This window comes from Protopterus annectens, chromosome 3.part0, assembly GCF_019279795.1.
Source record: "Protopterus annectens isolate FY-2018-M chromosome 3.part0, PAN1.0, whole genome shotgun sequence".
In the NCBI taxonomy this organism is placed as follows: Eukaryota; Metazoa; Chordata; order Ceratodontiformes; family Protopteridae; genus Protopterus; species Protopterus annectens.
In genome coordinates this window covers 1613334992-1613351936 of record NC_056731.1, presented here as the reverse complement: position 1 = coordinate 1613351936, position 16945 = coordinate 1613334992, and the positions used below count along the sequence as shown (strand labels likewise).

Below are 16945 nucleotides of genomic sequence, written 5' to 3'. Positions count from 1 at the left end.
GCTTAGGGCCAGACCACGACGTCTCGGCCTGCCGTTTTTGTGCTAGGTTTAACAAGGGCACTATTAAGCGCCGGGCGGAGTTCACCCTTCATTATTTTGGCAAAAAATGTAATTATATCATGTCCTCGGATACACTGACGCCAGTTTTAGGCAAAAAACGCAAAGATAAGGACCGACATCCGAGGCCTGCACCGAGTACTGAGACCACGCTTAGGCCGACTACCGGTTCTCTGGTTCTCAGCGAGACGCCTATGCAGCCCCTGACTACCGATGACACTATTTTACCGGTGACTTCAGTACCCGAGGTCGCAGGTTCCTCGGTCTCCATTCCCACTGCAGATACAGACGCCACTCTTGGCGGGGAAACCGAAAATTTAGCGAGGCCTGCCATTTCTGAAGGCGTCTTCAGGCCTACCACCTTCTCTATTAAATCCTTCACTAAATCTAAAGCTGCAATGAAAACTAAAAAACAGGGTCCTCAGACCTCCTCTCAAGGCCCCATGCCTAAAAAACAGATGCTTAAAATGGCTGAGGATTTGATAACTCTCATCAGGGGTTCTCAACCCCCCTCAGACAAAAGACCCAGATTGGAGGAAGACTACCCTTCCTCAGACCAGGCTTCTATTACCTCAGACCATTCTGAGGACCAGGATTACACCTGTTCCCCTTTTGAAGAATCTGATGCTGAGGAGTCTATTCCCTCGGTCTCCCCCCCCCTGAGGACTGCTCTTTTGGGGAAACCCTGCATACACTGAGAGAGCACTTCCACTGGGAAGGCCAAGATTACTTAGATTCCAAGAAAAGGCTCAGGGAATTTCTACTGCTCCCCCAGCATAGGCCCCTGGCTATCCCTACTGTTTTAGATATTTTGGATGATGTGTACGCAGAAGCCAGTCTTAATCCAGAGACTTTACCTCCAGCCCCTGTTAAACCAGACAGATATTACCGGGTTCCTGATTCTCACCAGTTCCTTTATAAAAGCCATACTGCTGACCCAGAAACAATTTCACAGGGTCCCAAGGGGAGTAAGGCCTCTACTGCTAAAAACCCTTTACCTTCAGAGTGAGATTCCAGAGCATTAGAAAGGTGGGGGGAAAAGGTGTATACATCAGCCACTTTAACCATGAGGGCATTAAACTGTCAATTTCATATGTTAAAGTACCAACAGTTCTTGTTATCCAAGCTGAAATGCAAAATGACACAAACAGAACAACCAGATTTGAAAGAGTTGCAGGATTTGTTGCATGGAGCAGAGCAAGTGGGGAAACGTACCTTGCAGTGTGGTTTTGATGCTTTAGAGGCCTCATGTAGAGCTGCTGTCACAGGGTCTGTCATACGTAGACATGCTTGACTCAAAGAGCAAACCTTACCAGATCATGTCAAAGCAAAATTATTAGATGCACCACTTCAAAAAGATGTATGTTAAAGCTGAGGAGGTACTAAAGAAAATGGAGGAAAAAGCGAAATCTATGCAAACAGTTAAAGATTTCTTGCAGGTGCAACCTCCATGCTTCAGCAGAAACTGGCCTTCAAAAAATTGGTCCTTTCCAGCCACGGACAGACCCCAAAGGGGCAGATACAGATGCCCAAGGGGTAGAGGACAACCTCAAGGATCTTACAGAGCTAGACAGTGGCAAGCACCAACTCCAAGAGGTGGAGAAGATAGACCACAGTCATTTAGAAAACAGACACAATGACTTCCCCCTATGCCTTCCAAACAAAGCTATAATGGCAGCACCTTTGGGCGGAAAACTGGCCTTATTTTCAAAAAACTGGCACATTGTTACAAAAGACAAATGGATTCTGGATATTATAGACAGAGGCTGCAGGTTCCACTTTCACACCCTTCCAAAAATGGGAGGCATGCCAAACCTGCCACAAAATCAAAGGGCAGAGGCACAAAGACAAATTTCCGCTCTCATGGATATGAAAGCAATTCAAGAGGTACCTGCAAAAGAACAAGGTCAAGGTTTTTATTCAAGACTATTTCTGGTACCAAGGAAGGACAAAGATTGGAGACCCATCTTAGACCTATCTATTCTAAACACATATCTAGAGGTACCAAAATTCAAGATGCTCACATTACAGCAGCTTCTTCCCATGCTGGGCAAGGAGTCTTGGCTGGTAACGCTGGACCTCAAGGAGGCATACCTGCATGTCCCTATCAGACAAGATTGCAGAAGATACCTCAGATTTCTTGCAGGTTCAACCCATTACCAATTCTCTGCATTGCCCTTTGGCTTATCTACTGCGCCCAGAGTGTTTACGAAATGCCTGGCATCAGTAATTGCCTTCTGCAGACAACAAGGAATACAAATATACCTTTATCTGGACGACTGCCTTATCCTAGCAGACAGCAAGGACATTCTATTGCAGCATCTGGCGTTTGTAATAAAACTATTAAACTACCTGGGTTACACAGTGAACAAAAAGAAATCAAAACTAATACCTTCTCAACAGATTATTTTCCTGGGTGCCAGCTTAAATACAACAACCCAGATGGCCTACCTCATGCCAGACAAACAAGGGCAACTGTCTCAATACTTCAACAACATGGCAACTTTAACCAGACTAACTGCAAGGAAAGTCCTGTAGGCTCTGGGGTTCATGGCATCTTGCATCCTACTGATACCATGTGCAAAGCTGCATATGAGGAAACTACAATGGTACCTAAAAAACTTATGGTCTCAACAAAGCCACAGCTTGGAAACAATTATACCACTCATTCCATGCCTTCAAAAGGAATTTTTGTGGTGGGCTCAAGCATGCCAAAGAGACACAGGTCTCCCTTTCTGTTTACCTCAAGCAACTCAAATCATCACAACAGATGCCTCAGACTACGCCTGGGGAGCACACATGGCAGATCAGTGCTTTCAGGGAAAATGGTCCCAAAAAGAGAAGCACCTACACATCAACCAAAAGGAGATGCTAGCCATGCAAAATGCTCTTATGACCTTCAAAGACCTACTGCATGCAGGCCAGCTATTAATAAGGACAGACAACACCACAGTCATGTGGTACATAAACAAACAGGGGGGACTCATTCATACCCCCTGTGCAGGCAAGCTATGACCCTGTGGAACACAGCACTGGAATTACAAATTTAACTACATGCACAATTCCTGCCGGGGAAGGAAAACACACTGGCAGACAACTTAAGCAGAAATATGACAGACCCACACAAATGGAAGTTGCATCCTCAAGTCCTCTCAAAGATAACTCAGGCATGGGGACAGCCAGACATAGATCTATTTGCTACCCACAGAAATTACCAGTTGGAGAAATTCTGTTCAAGGACCTATCATCCACAGGCCTGGAAAGTGGACACACTCTTTTTCAATTGGACAACATTGACAGTCTATGCCTTCCTGCCTCTACCTCTACTGACCAAAGTTCTATTAAAAACCAAAGCAGAGAGGCCACAAATGATTCTCATTGCTCCAGACTGGCCATGACAGCACTGATATCCTCTCCTAAAGAGCCTGTCACACTCACCACCATGGATCCTACCTCTAGTTCCTCTTCTGTTGTCCCAGCACAGCTACAAAACCCTTCACAGCCAGCTCAAAACCTTAAATCTAGCTGCATGGAGAATACCTTAATTTCCCAACAGACTCTCCTCTCCAAGGAGGTGCAGGATGTCATCTTGGAGGCCAGGAGACCCTCTACTAGAAAAACCTACTCCGCCAAATGGAAACGATTTTGTTCCTGGAATCAAGAAAAGGGCCAGAATCCTTGGGTAATAAATATACCTCAAATTTTACAGTACCTGGCTGAGATGTTAAACAGTGGCCTTTCCTTCTCCTCCATCAAGATCCACGCTTCAGCCATTTCAGCACAATACAATACAGATCCTCCTTTATTCTCATATCCTCTATTAAGGCAGTTCCTCTGGGGGCAAAAAATATAAAACCCCCACGGAAACCACCAGCCCCAGCTTGGGACCTCAACTTCATATTGGAAAAGCTGACCCTGCCTCCTTTTGAGCCGGCTTCTTCAACAGAGCTACAATACTTGTCGTGGAAAACAGCCTTCCTTCTGGCTATTACCTCAGCATGCAGTGTTTCGGAGCTACAGGCCCTCATGGCTGTGCAACCATTCATCATTTTCCATCAGGACAGGGTTTCCTTACAAACCAACCCTACCTTCATGCCAAAGGTATTATCCAGTGTAGCTCTGAATCAGACTATTCATTTACCTACCTTTTATCCAAATCCACAGAACAAAGGAGAGAGGCTACTACATTCCTTGGACATTCACAGGCAACTTCGTTATTACTTAGACAGAATAAAGTCATTCAGGAAATCTGAGCAGCTCTTTGTGTCTTATGCTACAGGTGCTCAAGGAAAGGCTATTTCCAAACAGACTATTTCAAAATGGATAGCCCACTGCATATGCTTTTGTTATTCATTTCATGGAAAATCAGTGCCTGTATACATCAGATCCCACTCCACCAGGGCTACAGCTACCTCTGCAGCTTTCCTCAGGGGGGTCCCTACCAAGGACATTTTGGAAGCAGCTACTTGGAGTTCAGTGCACACTTTCTCCAAGCACTACCACCTTCCACTATACTCAAAATCTAGAGTGGGCTTTGCCACAGCAGTCCTGCAGGGCATTCTAGCCCCTACTAATTCCGCTTAGTACCTGCCACCCTTACTTAGCTTTGGGATTCTACCCAAGTGTGATGACTGCAGCTGTATGCACGATGAACATAGTACAGTTTTGTACCTACCATAAATGTAGATGTTCGAGTGCTCATACAGCTGCAGTCCAGGTTACCCTCCCTCCATCCCCTCTTAGGACAGGGTTTATGACAAACACCTTTAACATACAACCTATTTGGGGTATTCCTTTATGGTGTATTTGCTTGCAACTACTGTTTTGATTTATCTACTTTGTATGTTTGCATAATATCATGTTTTGCCTTCCTTTCTGGGGGCACCTGACATCTGGAGCAAGAAAAACTGAAGAAAATGGCGTTGGCTGCCTCTTTTATACCCCTGCCGCACTGACATCAGGGAAGAAGCGACAACAACCGATGCTGGACCTAGACTTTGGAATTCGGCCGACCGAGGACCCGCCTGACGGCAGGATAACCCAAGTGTGATGACTGCAGCTGTATGAGCACTGGAACATCTACATTTATGGTAGGTACAAAACTACTTTCTTTCAATGCCAACACTTCCTCTTAGCTTAAATTATAAAAATGTTTATGCCATTTATTTAACTTTTCTACAATCTCCTACTGGCTTACTTTATAGAAAGTTTCAAGCAAAGGCTTATTTTGCAGAATAAAAGTGCTTGGACTTCTTAATACTTCAGTATTTTCGTTAGATGAATCTTTATGTAAACATTTTAGCATGACATTCCTGCAGAATAATTTCAAGTTTATAAGTACATCACTAATTACAGAGGGGACTGCTGGAATGAAAGAGATTCATCTGTTTATTATGTTGCTTTGTATAGCATTCAGTTTAAATGTACTAAGATTCACTCCGAGGGAAGTTTTTACATTATGCAGCCCTCTGACGAAAACTTCTTCCTCTTTCTGCCATGACTCATGGAACGCTGATGTACGTGTTTCATTGGTGTTCTTATCGGCAGAGGCAGATTACAAAAAAACAAAGTGTTGTTCACATTCTTTGGTCTGGCTCCCATGCTCTAACATCATGTTTAGTAAATTTAGTCTGTGGAGCTGTACTCAACACAGGAGTTTCAGCAGGGATGAGTTTGGAAACATTGTTACAGTCAATATTAGAAATAATGTTGCAACCAATATTGGATGTAGTCTGTGGAACAATGTTGCACATAGATGGAATGTCAGAAGGAACAATTTTAAGAGCACTGTAGTTAACAGCATTCAATGCTTTAACTCTATTTGAACCTGTTTTACCAGGATTCACTTCAGCTGCATCTTGTGCACTTGGTTCTTGACTGCTCCCTGCCCCGCCTTTCTTTCTGGGCCAAACAAAGATACACACGTCTTTAAAGTCTAGTAAATCCCTTACTGTTTTCTTCATCTTGATACTCTCCAAATGTGAGTGTAAGGCAGAAATGGCCAGATATAACTCAAGTTTGTTAGTAAAAATATCATCAGGAAAATTAAATTCTAACTCTTTGTTGTTCTTTTATGGATAAAAATTAAATCTTTCTCTATTGTTGTAAAACAGTCAGTAACTTGATGTATCTAAAACTTGTTTCAGGATTTATCATAAGACATTTGCTCAATAGTTCAAGGTATACAGTTCCAAAAGTCACCATAGTTAATACACGTAAACCTCTTGGTGTTACTTGGTGGTGAAGGTAAGCTTCCAAGTGAAGGCATTGCCATTGCAGCTTCTTAAATCTGTGTAACGTATTCTCAAAGGTGCAAAATAATGGCAGGAAGGAGACCATGTTTTTAGTGTCTGTTGCTGGTGTTTCCTCTATCCCCTCTTCTACTCTCACTTGTAGTAGTGGATTCAAAATATCTATACCAAAATTCCATGACATTGGCAGTGTATGAGTTTTTCCACTTAGCTGAGGAACATAATCCAGTTCAACAGCAGTCAAGTGTAATCCTTCAGCCATGTGTAGTTGTGTGTAAACAAAAGATAAAGTTAACGTCAGCAAATCACACAACCCAACCACTGAAGGTGAATAGTGTAATGTAATAGAAATAAACAGCCAAACAAAACAGCATCACCACCACAACTTCAGCTAAAAACAAATTTAATAACATGTAAAATAAAAAGATAATTGCTTTTGAAACTTCACTATGCCCTTCATCAGATCTAGAAAGCTAGAACAAGCATACAGAATTAAAAGCCGTATGCAGCCAATCAAGTGACTGATCTCAGACAATGCCCTCTCAGGGCTGGTTTTAAAGGAATACAGGGTTCAAACCAGAGGGTGTGTCCACTTGTAAATCACAAATCCACTTCATCTCAGCCTGCCCCATATAAAGCGTCATGTCACCACCCCTTATGTTTACTTTTGCAACTTGCAGGTGTTGTGTTTGTCCTTTGTTGTTCGAGCTTCCAGGTTTTCGATGTTCCTGGCTCAATCTTTTAAAGTTTGACCTTGTGGACATTCAGGCTTGTGACAGGAATCTACATTATACTGATTTTTGTGTTTCCTGTCAGTGTATGGGGTGGTGGCACACACCATGTGTTTTAAGTGCACACACTACTTGCCAGGATTGGGGAGGCAAGTGTCCTAATTCTTTTTCTGATTTTTATCTATGCTGTTTGGATATGGGGGGGTTTGGCTTCATATGTTTGATGAAGCTCCTTTCCTGTAAACTGCACATATTGCAGTGTCTTGTCATGTCACTGACGTCCATGCATCTAGTACAGCTGGCAGGAAGGAAAACGTTCATTGCTGAGAAAAGTCTGAAGTCAGCAGAATGTACCTTCCTAGGTGTGCATTACCTATAGTATGAATTTGCAGAGGGAAGAAGATGGAGTCACATAACTACTGTTATGCTGAAGTATCCTTACACAACTAAATCTTTTTATATATATTTTTTTTTTGTATGAATTTTTCATCAGGCCGGTATAATACTGTTTTTCATAAAGGTCTTAAAGTACTGCCAAGTCTATGTTTTAGAGTATGTTACATCAAACTGTGGTGCTGTTTCTGTAGGTTGCAGATGTTTGACTGAGGAACTTATGTTTCTCAGCTCAAACACAGATGCCTTAAACTTACTTGTAACTGGTAACCTCAAATTATTCTCTTTATCAGTAGCACATGTCGTCAGTTCTGAATGTGGCTCAGGTTGGACTTTGGAATGTATAGTTTATAGGCACAACTGCAAGCAGGTGAACAGACACAGCATTTTATGCACATTAGTGCTGTCAGGCAAAAGATGGGTATTCTTGGCTTTAGATAGATTGCAGGCCTTTTTCAATCCAGACAGAAAAGATTTCACAAGCTATCATTAATTGCTTAAGTATATTTTGTCTTCTCTCATTAGGCAACTTGTTTAAACTGGAGGCCCAGCCAGAAACTAGAAACCATATGAAAGAAAAGCAAATACTTAATAATTATTATCATTAACTCCTAAATTATGTGAATAACTATAGAGTGATTACAGATAAACCAGAATTTTACATAATTCTGTTTTCTACCATCATTATATACAAATGCAGATGTCTTTAGTTTTCTTAGAGTAAATTCCATCAGGTGGTGGTTATATGTGTAAACCAGGCTACTGACCTCTCCCCTAAGAAGGCTTCATTGGAGGAGTAAGACAGCAACATGAGAAGTTAGCATGTTGTAATACATCTTGTTTATGCAAAGGTGCATGTTGCGGAGTGGATGTAGTCTTAAGACAGAACTTAAAGCTATTAAGTATGCTGATATAGGTAGTAAAATATTTTCTATGCTGTCTGCTTCACATATACTAGGGGGAGAGTTTAAACAGCAGCTTTGCTCTCGTGTATCCTTTCATAATTAAGATGATTCAGTTTATAAAACAACTGCTTTTCATGTTTAGTGTTTTCTACAGCTAACATTAAATTTAAGTATTTGCTATATTACGCCTGTGCAGGATTGCTATACTCTGTTATCTTTGTTTGTAGTGATAACAAAAAAAGGCCCAGAAATGTGAAGTTAATAAAGACAACAGAAAATAAAACCCTCCATAAAAAGGACAAATGATTTATTATGAAATGAAGTGCTTTTGTTAACAATGTAGTTTAACTTAATTGGAATTAAATTTTTCTACAAGGATATTAATTTAGAAGACTTGCATCACTAGTCACATGATTAACATATCCAGTCAGTCAAAAAGACTCAGAAAGACATAACAGAAATAAAACGCTGTCTCCTAGATGGTAAAGATTTCAGATGGCACTTCCCATTGACACTGTTATTTAAGCTTCCGAACCTCAAGTATATTGTTTAACTCCCCTTTTCTGGCCTTTAAAAATCATGGTTTCCTACTGAAAAGACAAATCTCTTAACTTCTTCAATTGCAACGATGTTTATGTAGAGCATTAGTGTTATCCTTTTTTTTCTAATTGCATAAAAATGAGCATAATAATATGAACATTTCCAAGTATTCTTCCCAACATGGAAATCATCACAAGTAACACTGGTCACAGTGTATATTGTGTTTCCACTGTTAACAATTACAGTGCTTTGGTACCAGTGGAGCAATCTGCGTGTAGTAAGTTTGGTCCTTAGTTAATGAATCAATAATATTTACAAAATCCCAGGGATAAGTGCCTTCATATTCACTGGTTAAAACTGACTCAGTTTTACTTGACAAGTGAACATCGAATTTTCAAATTTCTACCTCTGTTATCAGAACTGGGAGAAACCCAAAAACTTCTACCAGATCTTTATTCTCCAGCCCAACCGTAAATTAGATTGTATTAGCAAGGGCCCCATTGTCAAGACAATAACACTGGCAGCTTAATTAGTGTTACCAGTCGCATCAGTATTTTCAGGTAACTCTTTTTATCAAGACAGGGGAAATGTATCTCTTTTTTCTTTGCTTCGGGATTTAGCTTCTTTTTATCATAGTTTCTGTTATGAAATAAAGCAGCTAAAAATGTAGTTATTTTAATAAAGTCATCATTAAAGAACCTAGATAACTTAATGAATGGGCCTGTTATAGTGTTCTTCACTTAGGATTGATGGTGACGTGAATAATGTAATTAGTTTACACAGATTTTGACTTGCAGAAAAAGGCGCTTCTAAACTTTTGTGCTGATATGTGATTAATTTGCATTCGTACCTTAACTGCTTAAAATAAGTTGTAAAAAATGGGTACTTCTGTTGAGATCAGCCAAAAATGCATCAAATAAAGCTGGATCTCCAATAAAAAAAATAAAAATTGCCAGTATATCACCTGTAAAAGGTGACAGAGCCAAATAGTGTTTGTAGAAAAGTCATTCTCCCAGTTTGCTATTGCCATATTAGCAAATGCTGGTGCTGCTGAAGTCCCCATCACTGTACTCTTCACCTAATATCAATTATGTTATTAAAAAAAATCCCCTGATTTATGTATTTAGACAGTGTGCTGAATCATATTGTACAGTGTACTTTTTATGTAAATGATTCCTGGAAGGATTAGATTATTTGAGGAATTGTAGATTTCATGGAAATTAAGCCATTATGGAATGTTTGCACATGTCCATTTTGCAGCCTTATGACACAGAATGTGATGGGAAATATTTGGGCACTCATTCTAGTCACAGTAACAGGAAGCTCAATATTGTGTGCATTTTATTGTGTGGTGTATTGAAATGCATTTCTGTACCAGCCCAGACCTGAGTAATTTCACTAAGCACATCCATTCCATACATCAGATTCTGAAGTGCAACTATGCAGGAGGTCATACCCATGTTGGAATGTGTCTTTGGGCAACATGAGCACCATTATGCACATCTGTGTCTGGCCTCTGTACCAGAGGTTCATTCTGTTCTTGTTGAGTGGATATCACTTATTGTACTAAATGCAATTGCTTGACCTGTCCTCTTCACCCAAAAAGTTTATCAGAGTACTAGCCATTGTACCTGTGACCATGCAGGGTAAAGGATCTCAGTTTGTTCCCTTATCCAGCTCTTGGTGCCCCCTTTCAGTGATTCTGTCATAGCACTCAAGATTTGGATACTCTCAGGGATCTATTTAAAATGGGAGGAGATCCTCTCCAAGTCTAACCTAGAGAATTTGCTTCACCAGGCACAATTGGACAGACTTCATTTTTGATCTTTTCTTATTGTTTGGAGAGTATAAGTGGTCATTTCCTTGGAGGTTCAGATTGGGGCCTTCCTGCACATGAGGCCTTAATAGTGACCACATTCTTAAGGCACTGGTTACATGCCTAAGGATTCAGATGCTGCAGTAGCATATGGTGTCTTTAGCAGCAGAGTCACCGAGTCCTTGTGGATCTCCTTCTCAAGTCAGACTCCTTTCACTAGGCTTTTAATTTGTGGGTAGTCCCCAATGATTTATTTTCTAATTCTTCACTTCATGCAGTAGGACTCACTTTAGATTCTGATGATACCTCCTGTACTTCAAGTGGTAATAGAACCCCTAGAATGGAGATGATGCAGAAAACAGAGCTGTAAACAGTGCTTTTTGCCATGAAGGCTGTGGAGTCTAGCTGAGGCCTGAACTATTTCAAATCCATCTGGGAGCCATTGTATCAAATCTTAAGCACTTTAAGCATGGTAGCATGTGCTTGTGTATGCTTCCTGCAGAGAGATGTTTTGCAAGTCTGACATTGCACCATAATTGGAAGCTTGACCACTGCAGCTTTATATCCTGGGCGAATGTACATGCTGGTGTATACCCTAAACTGCAGGTCTCTCTTGGAGCTAATAATTCAGGAGTATTATCCAAATAAGGATTTGGTTCCAAATTAAAGTATTAATGCTTAACATTGGGACCAAAAACTCCACTCCCTACAAGCACTCCTTACCCTGGAAAAACATTGATACATACATCGTCACAAAGACCTGGTTCAAGAATTTTGAAAGCACTCCATCAGTGCAGAGCTTCAATGCCTGTCAAATGTACAGACCTACCACATTAGACAAAGGCACTAAAAGTGACAGTGTCTCCATAGTCTTAAAAGAACACTTAATTTCCAGACTCAATAGAGAAAATAGCATTGACAGTACACCACTTCAAAATGAAAATGTAATTTGATCGATCTACTTTGAAAGTTTGAATCTCATATAAATGAAATCCATTTTTGCAAAAATAAAATAGCAAAAGCTTAAATACCCAAACGGCAAATTTTTCCCAGGGTAAGTAAACACTTGCCCAAACTTAAATGAAATGCACACCAAAGTAAGTAAAATCCACCTAGGTTGAGTGGGGGGGATATGACTCCCCACACCCCCCAATGTGGGGGGCTGCCCCCCAACTATATATACCAACTCCGGGAACACACTACAGTGGAGAAAAGGGCATGTTAGGCAAGTGTTTACTTATTCTGGGAAAAATTTGCAGTTCAAGTATTTAAGCTTTCGAATTTTCTTCTCATGAAAATGGATTTTGATTATGTGAGGTTTGACCTTTCAAATCTGATCCAGTTAGAAACCTGGAAATGTAGATTGCTTTATTCCCTAACCTTTGATCACCATGTAATAACAGTTGTGAGGAAATCCTTTTACTTTACACAAATGGTAACCAAGGGAATGCCATCTATATATAAAGATATTGTTGTCCTCTTGTATTAAGCACTGATCAGATCAGTTACAATATACAACTCCCCCCTTAGGGATTTACCTCACCAGATGTATCAAACATTTGGAAAGACACTAGAGGTTCGAGGTTCATAACAAAAGACCTTAACAAATAAATCCTTAAGTTGCTAGAAGAGACTAGAAGCACTGTCCCTCTTTTCGGTGTCTTATAAGGTCCTCAGAGGAGATTTGTAGTTTGCCTTTTAAGCAGTCAGGGACCCTGCAGTTCAGGATTTTTTTTTACCTTCACAAATCAAGCATTACCAGGAATGCCAGTCCAAGGGCTGTAAACCCCTCTTCAGCAGATCAGTAAAACAAGATGGAGAGAAAGCTTTCATTACTCAGTGTCTCCTTCAGCTGTAAAATAAGACTCCCCTACAGGTAAAGCAGTGCAATTCAATATCTTCCATAAACAGGACCAGGATAATTGAACTGGTATTCATAAATTCACCCCTAATTTGATTAGTCTAGACCTCCTTCATTGGTGTGGTACAGTCTAGGGTGGGAAATGGCAAAGCATAATGACTGCAAGACTCTGTAGCTTTGAACTTCCTGTGATACCATTTCCATCCCTAAAAGTGAGATTGTATCTCAGAGGGCTGGATCATGTGTTATTGTCCGTGTTAGCATGAATGCAAAACAGCATATGGGGAAACTTCTGGGGGTGGAAAAGAATATCTGGAATCAGCCTGCAAGGTCTCAGGAGGCTACAGCTCCTGTGCTGAACTTAATGAAGAAGGAATTCCTTTTATGTTAGAACTCACACAGCTTGTCAAAAGGAGTGACAGATTCTTCAAACAATTAATGTAAGGAATCTTTTAAATTCTGTTTGAGTGGTGAGCCAGCCAATTCAAAAGTGTATCAGTACAAAAGATGGCAGTATGCGTTCAAGATCCCATCTCATCATTGTAAAAGAGATGAGAACACTTGCAAAAATTTTGGAGGCATTTCAAGAAAATTTCAGCAGCTTCCTCTTTGTCAGTTCAGAGAGTACTATGGTCATCTTTGCACAGAAGCAGTATTAATCTGGCACTGGGCAGTTAAACACAATGAAATCCTTGTATCCGTTTAGCTTCCAGGAGAGCAGAAGGCTTGGGTTGATTACCCGCGACAGATATCAGTAATGAATGGTAGTTGATAGCCTCAGTTTTTATCAAATTATTAATCTCTAGTGCTTTCCAAAACTGGGTGTGTTTGCTGCTCATCTGAATGTGTAAGTTTATTTAATTATTTAAATAGCTTGTTAGTCATTTATACATTATTTTGTTAACTGGGTAAGTCTGAAGGCCCTTTTCAGACATGACCCAGGCTCACAAGCTAGACATCTTTCTGTAGAACCAAGACCTTTGGTGCATCTTCCCTCCAGGCTCCACTTCCTTTGATTAAGAATGTGGTTCTAAAAGCAAAACTTGAAACAGCAAGACTGAGTTTAACTCCACCTTGGTGAAAACGGTCGTGATTATTTTTGCATACACATCTCATTATCCATCCACCTGTTCAGCTTCCTCTGGATAGGAAAGTAACACAGCAGTATGGCAGATTTCTTCATCCCAGCCTGTGATCTCTCAACATTTTGGCTTTTTACATTTATGTTTTACAAGAAGACAAGTGTCATTCTCCTGGGACTTGAACTTAATTTAAAAAAAATTAACTTTGCCACATTTTGAAACGGTACATTCACTATACTTAATGTACTGTTCATGGACATCTCTTTTTCGTGGCAGTCACTTCAGAGAGATGGAAAATTTCCCTCCACAACATATCATAATGAGAGAGTAGCATAAAAACTAAACCCTTTTTTGCTTCTAATAGTAGTAATAGTAGTAGTGTCTTCTGTGTTATAGAAGTAAGCATTTTAGATGACCTTGATTTACCTTAATTACTGAAATTGTGGAAATTTGCTACATTGGGTGTTCCCAAACATTTGGGAGTACTGTACCCAAAGGACTCATTCTTTCAAATCTGATCAGCTTTTTATCTCCCTTATTAAAAAAAAAAAAAAGTGACAAAAAGAGAGGGTTTGTCTATTGCTAAATGTTATCAAAGTGGCTGGGGCAAGCTTTGATGACATAAAGGGATAACACCTTGATGGCTGCCAAGGTGATCCACTTTGATTAGTAGCTGGGGAATTTGTTAGAGTGATATGGGGAGAGGAGGTGGTCTGGGATCAAACAGTGCCGCAATCCCTCATAGGAGGGCAGCTCCTATTGAAAACTATTTTAGGAATGTTTCTACTCGAGATATATTACTAGCAGCAGATCTGACTGCTGTCCATGCAGTCATTAAATACTGTAGGTTTAGTCTAAAGGTAGGAAAGGTTTTCACTTGGCTGTGCTACAGATGATCCTTTTATTTGCCCACTTCCCATGAGCTATATTTTGCTGTTTGGGTCTGTACCCAACTGATATGATTTACATACTAGAGTAGCTCTTCCAGAAGTTTAGCTTCATCAGTCTCTTCTGAAGAAATGAACACCAGTGCAAAACCACTGAAAAGGCTAACTGGCTACCAGTGAAATTACATGCTGACTTTCTGCTTGTCTCTCAACTATTTAAACTTCTCAAGAATGAAAACTTCCCTCAACTAGCTTCCAGACTATTCAGAGATGCATCAATATACAACCTTGGATATCTTAACCACTTATGTATATTCATCAAATCTCCCCAAACTAGGCTTCACTGTACAGATCATACTTTCCCAGTCTTTGGTCCCAAACTGTGGGAATCTCTCCCTCCTTTTCCTAAAGATCATTCGTCTTATCCCATTTTCCTTTCACAAATAAAAACACATTTCAAGTCTCAAGGAAAATGCAACTGCTTTCTCTCTAGTCATATAACTTAACCTCTACATTACCTTCCTCTGTCTACGTAACTTGCTCTGATTATTTTTGATTGTGATTCTTTCCGCATTCCAACTCAGATTTCTACTCTGTGCATGATGCATGTTTATGTTTTATTTCACTCACTCTGTATATAATGTCATTTATCTATTGCCTTCATACCTTCAAGCCCACTATGGTATTCACTTTGTATATAAATATAAGCATATATTGAATTTTGTCATTCCCTCTGTATAAAATATCATGTAACTATTGTGTGAAGTGGGTGTAGTGGAATCAGAGCAATACTCTGTTTAATAAATTAAAAATAAAAAAATAGATAAATAAATAAAAATAAGTAAGCAAGTACATTTATGTTAAGTACTTTATTTACCATAACATTAGATCTTCCACTGTAGCAGTAAAGCTACCCTTCTTCCCTCTGTTTACTAATATTACTTAATAGTATTTTTACTGCACCTGCGCACAGTTATAATATGGCTCACAGTTCTTATGTTTACCATATATATGTATAACATGTACATGTTCATTTGTATATTTTATACAGCATTTTTTATATATATCAATAAAACCAAACCAGAGGAACGTTGTGTCCATGCAGCCAATATAAAACTACGAAAACCAGAAGGTAGTCACATAGTCCGTCAAAATACAAAAGCTCTTGTACAAAATGAAGCAATCCACTCATAGGTTGTAAACCACAGGAGAATAATTTAATAAAACATAAGGAATAAAACAAAGTGGTTAGGAATTTTCATCCCTCCAAACCTAATGGGACTTCATCAGAACCATGAATGTAACAAACAAACTTCTTAAATAGTAAAGAAACGTCTTGGAACTACAAAAAATCTCATTGAAAGTCTCATTGAATTTGAGAATCTTATTGTTCCTTAAAGACACAGGCGCAAAGAATATTCCATTTCAGTCAGATGTAACTAATACAAAAAAAACTTACAAAACATATAAAATTTGTAAACTTTGTTATATAAAAGTAGAATATTAAGCTTTTGTGTTTTGGCGGACTGCACTGTGTGAGCCATTCCTTCTGTTTTTTTTATGTAGCTATGTACGTGTGTGTGTGTGTGTGTATGTATATATGTATATATGTATATATATATATATATATATATATATATATATATATATATATATGGATCTACCTGACTACATCGACAGTTCACAACACCGACAGCAACTTCACCGACACCACATAATCGACAGTTCACAAACACGACACCTCATACACTCGACACATCATAACAACAAACAAAACAAATCCCCTGTCCAAAACCCACACACACAACACAAGCACACCAAAATCCTTACAAACCAACACTAACCCTTACATACACAACTATCTACAACCCTAACCGAAACCCTAACCCTAAGGTCCGTCACTGTCACACACTCACCTAACCCGCGCCCTAACCCTAACTCACTTAACCCGCCCCTAACCCAAAAAATATCACTACTGCACCCTTACCTAACCTGCGCCCTAACCCTAACTCACTTATCCCACCCCTATCCCTACAGACCGTCAACATCGCACACTTACCTTACTCGCACCCTAACGGCCGTCACTCCCGCATACTTACACATCCTTTCCCCATCTCAGTGTTCTCAGCGTCGGTGTTTTCCTCCGTCGGTCTTCTGACTTGTCGATCTTCTGAATCGTTGTCGGTGTTGTGAACTGTCGATGTAGTCAGGTAGATCCATATATATATATATATATATATATATATATATATATATAAAATGTGTGTGTGTCTGTGTGTATATGGGTCCCATACGAAATCCTGACTCCCAAAATACCGAAACAAAAAGCCCAAAACCCAACATTACCGAAACATTGAAAGTGCGAAATTCAAAATCGCGAAACTAACATACATACATACAACACACACACCCTCCCCCATAA

At 39.8% G+C, this 16945-nt stretch overlaps 1 protein-coding gene across 1 annotated transcript in view; it reads left to right on the top strand.

The window, feature by feature from the left end:
- Nucleotides 1–16945, top strand: part of VPS13B (vacuolar protein sorting 13 homolog B) — a 5424989-nt gene that overhangs the window by 1327794 nt on the left and 4080250 nt on the right. The gene's annotated exons all lie outside the window — the stretch shown is intronic.